Below are 9,681 nucleotides of genomic sequence, written 5' to 3'. Positions count from 1 at the left end.
CAGTTATGGGACTTCTGAGCCCAGGCTTAAGAGAATTGAGAGCTTCTGTTTTCTTCCTCTTGGAACATTCTCTTTGAAAACCCTCAGTCATGCTGTGAGCAGGCACAAACAGCTACAGGGAGAAGCCCATGTGAAGCTACTAGCCTCAGGAAGACTAATAGCCAACAATCTGCACCTACTGCTAGCTAAGTAAACAAGGCCATTTTGGACCTTCCCATTTTCTCAGCCATTGCCATGGGAAACAGAAGAACTAAATGGTGAACCAGTAAAATATGAACAGTAATATAATATTTAAACAATTAAGTTTTGGGTGGTTAGTTTTCCAGCAAATGATAAGTGAAACAACCTACTATGTGCATTCAATACCTCATCTTTAAAATACGGACAGTAAGACCATATCACTGATCTTTCAGGAATGCTGATGAAGTAGAAACTTCTAAGTATTATTGGTATCAAGACAGCATGGAAATTTTAGCCCAGTGCTTGAATATGTATTTTTAATTACAACCAAAGAAAGCTAGGGAAACATACTTTAGCATTTTCATTTCTCTCCTGGCTCATACCAGAAGTCCTAATTATACTTAGGAACAGTCAGGGGCTGTTGTTGTTGTTGTTGTTATTATTAAAGTTGAAGACAAGAACTTAAGACAGTTATCCATGAACCTAACTTAAACCACAGGGAAGCTACTTAGGAATGGGTATAAGCTAAATGGTAACTTGGCTTTGAAGAAATATTTACTTTGGCATTCACTTATATTGAAGAGGTAATGGGTATTGATCTTAAAATATTACAAATCATTACTTCCTCACCACCAGTCCTTTTTTTTTATCACAAGGGAAAGGTAAATCGTAATAAACTCTAGGCAACAAGTCTGTTTGAAAATATGAAACTATGTGCCTGGAGTCTCCTTCTTTCAAAGGCTGTACACAGATTTCTTCAGTGTCTCCCAGTTATCCACCCTCTCATGGCCAGCTCCATCACTTCCTTCCTCGCCACTTGGGCAATTGTATTGAGATTTCTATTCTCCAGCCCCCTGTTACCCTTAATGTGCATGCTCACATTCCCTTCAGCTCTGGCAAGGTTCAAGAACAAACAAAGCTTCTAAACCCTCAGCTGGATGTTGGAATCTGAAAGTCCTTTCCCTCATGTTTAAAATGGAGACAATAACATTTGCCTCATAAAGTTGTTAGGAATTATGACTGTAGTTGAATTTGGAGGAAAGACTACATGAGACTACAGTTCAGTAGTCTCATGTGGGAACACAATTCTTCTATCCTTATTTCATTAAAGAAATAGTCAATTTCATCTAGATAAAATGTGCTCTGATAAAATATACCCATTTCAAGTGTACAGTTCAAAGAATTTTGACAAACACATACATGTGACTACCATGTAAAATATGCACACCACTCCAAACAGTTCCCTCCTGCCCCTGTGCAGGCAGTCCCCCTCTAGGTTTGGTTCTATTTAACCACTGATCTAGATTCTGTCACTATAGATGGGTTTTGCTTTTTGTAGAATTTCATATCAATGAAATCATATAATATATACTCATTTATGTCTGGCTTTTTAAATGTGTTAGAGAGAGGCATCCATGTTGTTGCATGTAGCAGTAGCTAATCCATTTTCTCTGTTGTATAGTATTGCTTAAATGAAGATACCATAATTCATTTTATCTATTTTACTGTTGCTGAGTACTGGGTTGTTTTCAGCTTGAGGCTATTAAAAATAGTGCTGCTAAGAATGTTCATATCCAAGTCTTTGTGTAGATATACATTTTTATTTCTCTTGGGTAAATATGAAGGAGTGAAAATTCTGGGTTATATGGTATTTTAAATTCATATAAGAACATAAATATAGGAAATTGCCAGACTGTTTTCCAGAGTAGTTGATCTTCAATTTTAACTGTAACTGCTTCTTATCAAGGAATTTCAGAGTAAAGGGAGTTTAACAATGAGAAACATGGACATGTTGTATTTTCTCTTTGGTTCTTTGCTTATTTGAAACATTTTTATTTTTGTGAAACAGAAATAGCCAGAAGAAACAAAATAGTTTTCTGATCCTGAAAATAAAAGAATTGAAGAGAATGCTGATGTATTCCTAGCCTAATACAACTTAATTTTTCCTTCAGCATGGAAGGGTTTCATTCTCCATTTTCAGACTCTGACCTGGAGATTACTCATTCCTCCTATCTCAGCCTCAATGACCTAATGCTTTGCAGATTTCTCCCAGGAGGCCTATTAAATATTTCTTTGGCACCATATGCCCTTCATTTATAGCACTTAGCACAATTTATAGTCATTTATATTTGTGGAATTAGTTTATTAGTGTCTTTCTTCCTTACTTCATGAGAGGAACCAAATCTCTTTATATCCCCCTAGCTCATTGGAATGAATGAATAAATGAATGAAAGAACTGAAGAAGAGGCTACCAGAACAAGGCTTCGAAGGCAACAGATGTGACTCTACAAAATTGGTTGAAAATCTGCGTGTACGTGTCAACTGCTAACTCCCTCAAAAGACCACAGCACTACTCTGTCGATCAAACAAAGCTGTTCATTATTTACTGCAATAAGGGATAACACCACCTTGACAAAGTCTTAGTAGTAGCTTAGAAGGGAAAGGTCAAACACAAATATGTGTATGGTTTAAGATCTGGTTTTGAGTAGTTTACGACAGGCCTTTCAATGTGGAGATTCCAAGTGGGCAAAATTCATTGTTAAATAGGTTGGTGCAAATGGATGCCAAAGGTAAGCTTTTTAGAGCAAGTTGTGCTTTAATAAGCAAGGAGGTCTGCCCATGGAGCAACCTGTTGACCTGAGAAAAGGGGCTGTTCGAGTAGTCCATTGGTTGAAAAATAAATAAATTTTCAGGAAGTTCCTGGAGCAAACATTGAAGTTTTTTACTGGGCAAGAATTTTCTGGAACAAATAGTAAAGTCATGTTGATGTAGGTTTACTTCTGATAGTAAAGTTATGAGGCTTCTGGAAGCTCCTTGGACTTAAAACCCAGTTGCCTAAGACTTAATATAGAAAGTCAAATTACTTCTTTGACTTTTTATGCCGAATGAAGAGCCTGTGATTCACAGTTGCTCGTATTGTGAATTGTTAAACATGGGAAATTTGTAGGCATGACTGAGATACTGTTACAATCTCATTTGTTGGAGCCATATAAAACAGCAAGTCCTGGAATCAAGATTATATTTGTGATGCTTCTTTCTTTTTGTCCTTTCTCTGACTTTCCTTAAATTTTTTATATTTTTTTAGTTTTTTTTTATATTTTTTTAGTTTCTCAATCTTGGTATTGCTATTTATTTATTTTTACATTTCTTTTTAAAGTACATTTTATCAATTACGCTACTATAGTTTTCCCAATTTCTTCCCCCTTTATCCCCTGTCTGCCCTGCACCACCTAACCCTCCAGCATTCCCCATTCCTTTAGTTCATGTCCATGGGTTGTACATATAAGTTCTGTGACTTCTCTGTTTCCCATACCATTCTTAATCTCTCCCCATCAATTTTATGCCTACTAATTATGCTTCTTATTCCCCATACCTTCCTCTCCATTCTTCCTTTCCCCCTCCCCACTGAAAACCCTTCATGTGATGTCCATTTCTCTGATACTGTTCCTGTTCTAGTTGTTTGCTTAGTTTTTGTTTTCATATTTTTAGGTTCAGTTGTTGATAGTTGTGAGTTTGTTGTCATTTTAATGTTCATAGTTTTTTATATTCTATTTCTTAGATGAGTCCCTTTAACATTTCATATAAAAAGGACTTAATAATGATGAACTCCTTTAATTTGACCTTATCTGGGAAGCACTTTATCTGCCCTTCCATTCTAAACCATAGCTTTGCTGGATATATAGATCCAGCAATCTAGGATGTAGGTTCTTGCCTTTCATGACTTCAAATGCTTCTTTCCTGCCCCTTTTTGCCTGTAAGGCTTCTTTTGAGAAATTGGCTGATAGTCTTCTGGGCACTCCTTTGTAGGTAACTGTGTCCTTTTCTCTTGCTGCTTTTAAGATTCTCTCTTTATCTTTAATCATGGGTAACTCAGTGATGATGTGTCTTGGTGTATCTCTTTGGGTAGAATTTCTTTGGGACTCTCTGAGCTTCCTGGACTTCCTGGAAGTCTACTTCCTTTGCCAGATTGGGGAAGTTTTCCTTTATTATTTTTAAAAAGAAGTTTTCAACCTCTTGTTCTTCTTTCTCCTTGTGACACCCCTATGATTCAGACATTGGAATGTTTAAAATTATCCCAGAAGTTTCTAAGCCTCTCCTCATTTTTTTTCCTGCTTCAACCTTTTTTTTTCTGCTTCAACATTTTATTTCTGCTTCAACATTTTGTTTTATTTTTTCTCTCTCCTCATTTTTTGAATTCTTGTTTTTTCATTCTATCCTGGTTGGATGTTTATTTCTTCCTTTTGTTCCAAATCATTGATTTGAGTCCTGGTTTCCTTCTCTTCACTGTTGGTTCCCTGTGCATTTTGTTTTATGTCACTTTGGGTAGCCTTCAGTTGTTCCTTCATTTTATGACTGAGCTCAATCAGTTCTGTGAGCATCCTGATTACCAGTGTTTTGAACTCTGCATCAGCTAGGTTGGCTATTTCCTCGTCGCTTAGCTCTTTTTATGGAGTTTTGATCTGTTCTTTCATTTGGGCCTCATTTCTTTATCTTGGTGCACTTGTTATGTTGTAAGGGGGCGGGGTCTTAGATATTCACCCAGGCGTGGCAACCCTTTATGCTCCCTTGTGGGTGTCTGTGAGGGAGGGGTCAGAGAGGGAATAATGGGGCTCATTTGCTCTGCTCTAGCCCCACTTTCTAACAAACTTTCATGTAAGACTGGAGGTTTTTCCCACCATAGCACCCCCTGCATTAGTTTATAGCTAGCTTTGAGTTTTTAATTTCCAGTTCACCCAGCCCCAACATGCTGCACATCCTTTCTGCTTGGTTGCCCGCTTCTCTATCCCTGCCCCTCCTACCAGTCTGGGTGAATGTTTCTTTAACTCCCTGGTTGTGAGAGTTCCATGAAGTTTGATTTTATTGCACTTCTGGTTGTTTATTGTTTTTAGATTGGTTGTTATCTTTTGGTTGTATAAAAAACTGAAGCATTTCTACCTATGCCTCCATTCTGGTGGCAACTCTTTATTTTTGATTTATGGTGCCCTTACTAGACAAAAATTCAACTTCCCTGTCAAAAATCCAATGGGAGCAAAGAATGAGAGGAAGTACCTACAGCATATTAGTATGTTAGTGTAATAGTGGATGGTTGTAAGGAAGTCTCAATTTTGGGAGCAGTAGTGGTTGAGTTACTAGCAAGTCTGTAAATGTATTAACATGGCTATTTTGCTGCCATGTGAGGAACAGTGATATCTCCACAGGACTCTTTGGTGATAGGAGATTTCCTTGACCAAGATGAACAGGTCTGGGAGGTCAGGATGAAGGAGAGCAGAAAGAATTACAAAGGCATTCAAGGCAAGTTGCCATGTCCCCACCAATCAGATCCCTAGCTATATCATCAGCCATTCACCTAGTTGAAATGGAAGACACAGCTAGTCCATAAAGCATTTGAATGGCACTACTGCTATCATGTTACACAGGCTTTGTGGCCCATGTTGACACACTAGTGTTGGAGGAAGCATGCTGGGGCTTGTGCACTTCCTCACCACATGTATGGCAGGTAGGGATGTAGGAAACTTTCTGGCTATGGAAAGTAAACATCTCACCTCCAAATGGGTAGAGTCCTGCAAGCACCATGAAACAAAGGACTCTGTATTGTGAGCTGAGCCAAAAATCTCCCAAAAGAGAGGGTGGAGCTTGGTCAAGGCTTTTCTTCTCTTCCCTTGTGTAATATCATCACATCATCTGGGATAATGCCTGCAGAAGGGGCCTTCAGAAAATCGGTTGTGCTACAATTTAAGGCTCTTCTCAGCAACTAAATCTTTGCTCTCTGATCTATAGCCCAGCAACCATAATTCCTCTTGCCCTTTTAAAGTTTTTTTTTAATAAGATATATGAACACAACTTTAAAATTAAATAATATTACTCAAAAATAGCAGGAGACTTTGTCCTTCCTACCTCTATCTAGGTCCTGCTGCCCAAGACCCTTTCATCTTTTTCAAGTGTTTCTTCTGGTGCTTATCTCCATGTGCTTATATTCTCTCCAGATTTATTCATTTTGGACCTGTGTGTTGACCTCCTGCTGTGTTCAATCAGGACACAATACCTTTACATACTCCCTCCCCTTTTCCTCTCCCCCTATTTTCATAATTACACTGTGATTTTTATGTAAATCAGTTATCACTGTTTATATGATTTATAAATATAGTTTACCCCAAAACCAAGTAGGGAATTGATTATCTTTTTTGTATAGTGCTTCATTTTGTTGTTGTTTCTCACTTGCAGAGTTTTTTGGTTTTCATTTTTTCTCATCAGATCTGTCAATACCCATTGATAGCTTTTGCAAAACCTCAACCATGTCAGATTAACTTATTTGTTCTACTTTTTTTTTCTCTAGAGACTCTTGGGAGGACCCCTCTGTCCTGTTCTATGCAGTTTGCAGGGCTGCGACACAGTGATCATCTGGAATTTTTCTTCACATCGCCCTGTGACCTCCCTTCCTGGATGCCCTGTTTCTGGGTTACCATGCCTTCCACGTTCTTGGCTTACTCCCTGTTGTTGGAGGATTATCTTCTCTAGTGCTTTCCTAAGAAAGGACACACAGGAAGCAGTTATTTTTCAGTTCCGGGATGTTTCTAAAATGTCTTTATTCTTCCTCTTATGGTTACTTATAATTTGGCTGTATATAGATTCCTGGTTGAAACTCAATTTCTGTGTTGTTTTCTAGCACATATATTGGTCACATATTGCTGTGACTAGTCCAATGGAAATTTATTTCCAATTCTTTGTAAATGTCTCTCTCTTTCTCTCTCTTGGATAGCTTTTAGAATCTTTTTTTTTCTTTCAGGGAAATCTATTTATAATTTCATAGAATTTTACAATAATTTTATTTGCTTTTTACTTTTGTAATTTTTAAATTGTTGATACCATTACAGATGTCCCCCATTTTTTCCAAATTTGGCCTCCTCTACCCAGACCCCTTACCTGCACCCTGGCCTTAACCACATTGTTGTCTGTGTCCATAGGGCTATGCATATATGTTCTTTGGCTAATTTCTTCCACTTTTCCCCATCCCCCCCATCTCTCTGAGTTCTGTCGGTCTGTTCCATGTATCTATGCCTCTGGCTCTATTTTGTTTGTCTTCTTTGTTTTGATGAGTCTCAGACTACTAGTCACTCTGTGGATCCTTTCAAAGTCAAGGCATGTTCTTCAATTACGGAATTTTTCTTTTATCATTTCTATGATAATTTCTTTCCCATTGTTTTCTCTGAGTCTCTGGAATAACTATTATTTGTATTTTGGGTCTCTTGGATTAATCCCCCAAGACTCTTATCACTCTGTAAGAAAACCCTTTTTCTACTTGTTTAACTTACTGAGGAATTTCATCTACTTTATTTCCCAGATCTCCTACTAATTTTTAAAAATTTTACCATCCTTTTTTAAATTTATGAGTTCTTATTATTTGATCCATTATTTCCCATAGTATTATATTCTTGTCTCATGGATGCAACATCTTCCCTTTTCAATCTAAGGATATTAACTCTGATGGGATTTTTGAAGTTTTCTTCTGATCCCATTATTTCTGTGTCCTCTGTCCTTTTCTTCTCTTTGTTTTGGTCTCTTTTTTATGTTAGGAGCCATCCCTCAGTTATGTGGTGGTCTTTGGCTTGCTGCTCCTATTTATAGAAATTATTTAAAATATGGTAAGAAACTTTATATGCAAAGGAGGGAGGGCTTAATAGTAGAATCAGGCAGGGGGCCAGCTGCTCCATGGGAGAACTCCTAAATGTCAGAACCTGGGCAAGGCAGTCAATTTACCCATTGAAGAGTCTTCTTCTACTCTTCTTACTGGGGTCTGCAGGAAGGTGTTGCCTAACTGCTAGAGTAGTAGGGGGCTGCATAACCTTTTTCCTGGTAGTGAAGATACTTGACCTGCCTATAAAAGCCATATTACCTGTACTGTTAAATGTGTGTCACTGGTGGCAGTTTTAGGGCACAAATGGCTAAGAAATTTTTCTTATTTTACTTTATATATATATAAACATTATTTACTTTAGTACGTGTTGGCAAAATACAGCTAACACACCAAGCCCATGATGTCATGGATATTACTGTTTTAAGACAAACTAAGCAAATGAGAGTGAGTCAAGTTAAAAGTATTAAGATAAACAATAGTATGGGAGGGATATAGATACAACAAAACATCATGAAAGAGATACTCAAATTGACGTTTGGGAGACACTGTAATAAAGAAAAGAAAGCATCTTTTATTACATTGAGAGAGAGTAGAAAGTGTTCCATGTGTAACTAACAGCTAAAACAAAGGGACAGAGGTGGTGGTAGGGAAATTACAAGTCCCTCTGTGTGTCTGGAGAGTGGTGAGAGGTGGTCAGGGGCCGGATTATAAAGAACCATGTATTTTCGTAAGCATTATTTTAAAATACTGGTTTGATGATTGTACAGCGTCTGGTCTGAGAAGCAGCATGGTTACTCATTGTGGTTGACCCAAGTAAAGTCAACAAGTAATGATTTGTCTTTGAATAATTTATGACCATTTTAAAAGGATGCAGGCTGGCTTTCTGCAGCACACAGCAACCTACTGGTGTGTCTCCAGCCCCTTACCCTTACCCACACCTAGCCCACATGCCCACAGCAAGTAATTGAATGCTGAGAGAATGTAAATTTATTTTAACCAAATCTCTTAAAACCTTAACCAGAAAGGTAAATCTACTATAAAATCTAAGCTAATGCATTTTCAGTGAGTATACATGTAATGCATTTTGGATTTCTCTTCATTCTAGATATTCCCATTTTTCAAATATGCACGAGTTACATAAGATCAGGAACACAACATAGCTATTCCAATGTTCTGTAACTGCATTGCCCAGTATGGTAGCTACTAGCCATATCTGACTATTTAAAGTTAAAATAATCAAGTAAAATTAAAAAGTTAGTGTCTCACACTAGCCATATTTCAAGTGCTTTCTGGTCACATGTGACCAGTTGCTATAGTCCTGGATATCACTGATGTAGAACATTTTCATTATCAAAAGTTCACTTAGTTAGCACTGTTCTATGGTTATAGAAAGCTTAAGTTTTATTGAGATATAATGGACACATAACATTATATTAGTTTCAGGTGTACAACATAATTTTCCAATATTTATACAAAGCCTACTTTTAAGTTAAAAAAATTCTTTTGAATTTACATACTGTAATACTGCCATTTGTGTGTGTGAACAATTCTGAATGTTAATACAAGTACAGATAAAAGCACATACCACCACAGAATGATGCAGAACAGTTTCCTATCCTCAAAATTCCCTCATTAAAATTCCCTTTTAGAGGCAAACTCTTTTACTACCCCAAGTAACCAATTAATCAATTGTCTTTTCTACAGTTTTACCTTTTCAAGAATGTAATATAGATGAAATCATGTAATATATAACATTTTGAGACAGGCTTCTTTTTTAAAATTGTGTTAAGTTTATTGGGGTGACATTGGTTGATAAGACCAATGTCAAGTGTACCTTTCTATGAGACTGGCTTCTTTTACACAGTTTA

This window comes from Phyllostomus hastatus, unplaced genomic scaffold (genome assembly GCF_019186645.2).
Source record: "Phyllostomus hastatus isolate PE091 unplaced genomic scaffold, TTU_PhHast_1.1 phas_contig_17, whole genome shotgun sequence".
Taxonomy (NCBI): domain Eukaryota; kingdom Metazoa; phylum Chordata; class Mammalia; order Chiroptera; family Phyllostomidae; genus Phyllostomus; species Phyllostomus hastatus.
The sequence above is the reverse complement of the archived record's forward strand: the minus strand, read 5'-3'. Positions refer to the sequence as shown.